Genomic DNA, 3,326 nt, shown 5'->3' with positions numbered 1-3,326 from the left:
CTACAACGACTGAGAGATGTTGAATGTGAAGATCATTTTCACAATAGCTTACTGAAGACTTGTTATCTGAAGATCCTTTGAAGATCACATCTTGTACAGTGTTTCTGAAAATTGTTTTTGAATCTGTTCTACATTGTTAAAAGAGAAGATCACCGTGATTCTACATTCGAGGGGGAGAATGCTAGAAGATCTATCTCAACAGTTGATTGCTTGAAGATTACAAGTTAAAGATTTTTTTTGAAAGATGACATATTATGCTTAAAGTTTCAAAGTTCAAACAAGGACTCAAAGTGCAGAATTTTCTTTCAAGTCTGAATACAAAGGGGGAGAATGTTAGGAGTGAAAAATCAGTATTAATTGTATTCGTCTTGAAAGTTAAATATAGTCTATAATTGTAAAAGTCAGCGTGTTTGACTTTTCTTATAGGAGTTTGACTTTTCTTATAGGAGTTTGACTTTGACTTGTCTTTAATAGTTTGACCATATAAATAGTAGGTGGTCTTTGTAATTTGAGGTAGGAGAACTTAATTGTAAATCATATTACGTAAATGAGAGTTTGACTATACTTTGAATGCATTGACTTTCTCTCTCAATGTTCTTGATGTTCTTGAATGCTATATTCTAATCTGCCATATTATGAAGATTATTGAAGATTGATCAGTGATTTTAGGGACTCACAGGCCTCTAAAGGCCCAAGCCCAAACAAGACTTTTATTTTCTTAATACAAATAAACTCACTATATAATTTGCCCAAACATTAATATAATAGCATTAATAAATCCAAAACTCCAACTTTTGATAAATCAAGTGGTCACTCAAATGGGACTTTTGTATTTTAACTTAAAAGTTTATAATATCAACTTTATTTTACTAAAAGCATTTCTAAAATATTTGGCATTACATGAGTTAACTGTATCTGATCTCCCACTGAGGCGTGATCTATCGAATAAAACTTGGGAGCTAAGCCAGAAGAATTCAAATCGCTAAGACCAGATCCTAGAGAAATATAATTTCAAAATTTAGGATCTATAATAAAATGCTAATCTGAAGCTCCGAAATGACAGAATGTCACAATATTTGACAGAATCAGCCCCTTATGAAAATAATCCTGACAAAATATAACAAAAGTTAAGATTGTTAAAATGTATTATATTTAATAGTCATCAAAATGTAGGACGTTTTATTGAGAGAAAGCAGTTTACACCATCAACTACATACACTTAAGCAAATTGATCTATCAAAGCATTCTAACAAACAAAGTCAAAGTAAACTATTTACACCAGGGAAAGTCACAGGTTGACTTCTCAAGGTATTCGACATTAAAAACTTTTTCATTATGGAAATCTCTTTCTACTGGAAATTCAAAAAGGTTTTTTTTTTGTATGACAAACAAATAAGTCCTAAAATATTGGAATAATCGAAATGGATTTTTCTCGAAAAATTGGCCCAGTAATTTGTCGATGTAAAATTCACAATTGGCAGTCTCTATTCTAATCAATATGAAATAGACCAGGTTCAGATATTCATCTTCTAAGATGTCAAAAAGAGCTAGCGACATGCTTAACACATGCAAGTCAGACGGGAAATGGTGTTTTTAGTGGCGAACGTGTGAGTAACGCATAAGAACTTGCCCTTGAGAGGGGAACAACAGCTGGAAACGACTACTAATACCCCGTAGGTTGAGGAGAAAAGGAAGGATTCTACCCGAGAAGGGGTTCACGTCTAGTTAGCTAGTTGGTGAGGTAATAGTTTACCAAGGTGATGATCAATATTTGGTCAGAAAGGATGATCAGCCACACTTGGATTGATTATCTCAAGTTTTAGATCAAACTAATCCATTGACATAATAGTTCATGGGAGAAATTGAGTTATTTATTAGTAATTAAATTTGTTTTTTAGCAAATTAAATTCGATTTTCTTATCTGATTAAATTTGAACTTAAAAAACATTTTTTTATTACATTGTCTCCAAATAATTTATGTGATCCCTAAACTTGAGGAAGCATCAATTTTATGGTTTTATCAGATATAAATAAAGGGCTGAAAGCTTTGAGAAAATACATTGAGAAAACCAAATTCTCTTTATTGCTCTCTTTCTGCATCTGAAGTTCTTCCCTATCTATGATTTCTGCATCTACTTTGCCTGTATTTCATTTTCATTGTTGTTGACAATCAAAGTACTTTAACTATATCAAATCCTATTATCGGGGCCTTGCGAAGAGACTCACAGCAAAAATAGTAGTCTAGTCATATAAAACCTTTAAGCACATGATCTAATACGTGCAGTTTTTTCTTCGTATCATCAAAGTTTAACAGGTTGGTTTTAAATTTGTGTACTATATTTATTTTCTTTTCACTCGGTAAGCACTCTGCTTCTACCATTTCTATTATTGAATCTATCACCAAGGATAAATTCAACAAATGTGGTGTAAATTTTGGTTGGAGTATTACATTCGAGATTATTAGAGCTTGCATTTTGAGTAATTAAGTTTAGTCTTATCATTTTGAAGTTCTTAACTTTATTGAATATTAATATCATAATTATTTGAACATTCCTTTCATGAAACCTGTTTCTACAACGTTTTGACTTTTTCATGCTTCAGGATCACCAAAAACTCAATGCTTTCCAATATTTTCTTGCTTTATGAATTTAAGAGAGACTATAGAGAATTTATGATTTCTAGGTTCTCCCTGTATCCCTCCCTCAAGCTGAAGTCCAAATTTCAAAGTTTAAGGTTATCGCACATATTCATATCAAATTAGCATTTTTGATGATCATGTACTCAAGTCCCCTTCTTTCATTAATTAACCATTTAGTCCTATACTCAATTACCCTCCCATTACTTAAAAACTTTACTCCTTTGCTTAGACATTACTTTTCATCTAGGCCCAACTTTGGCCTACTACAACTATAATTCAGCCTTTTAAAAAACATTACTCATCTTTCTAGATATGATTATTATTGCATTTTGAAGTGTTACTAAACCTTAAAAAAGTTACAAAAGCCTTTACATAGGCTTTTCAGATATTTAGAAATGAAATTTTTTCTTCTCTAAAGGGGTGTTTGGTTTGCAAATTCTAAAAGAATCTGATACAATTGGAATATTGAATTCTATGAACCAAATTTCATTCACTCGTTTGATTCATTCTTTTTCATGAAAGGGATCTTCAAAACCCTACAAATTCCATAAATAAAGGAATTTAACATTCCTTTGCAACTACATGGTTTGATCGAATTGAATTCTCCATCTTCATAATTGTTAGCTCTCAGTTCCTTAAATGTAAAAGTATAGAAAAAGTAAAACTGCAAGTATTGACAGAAGATGAT

The sequence above is a fragment of the Cynara cardunculus genome, assembly GCF_001531365.2.
Source record: "Cynara cardunculus var. scolymus isolate 2C chromosome LG 12, CcrdV1, whole genome shotgun sequence".
NCBI lineage: Eukaryota > Viridiplantae > Streptophyta > Magnoliopsida > Asterales > Asteraceae > Cynara > Cynara cardunculus.
Note: the sequence above shows the minus strand (reverse complement) of the source record.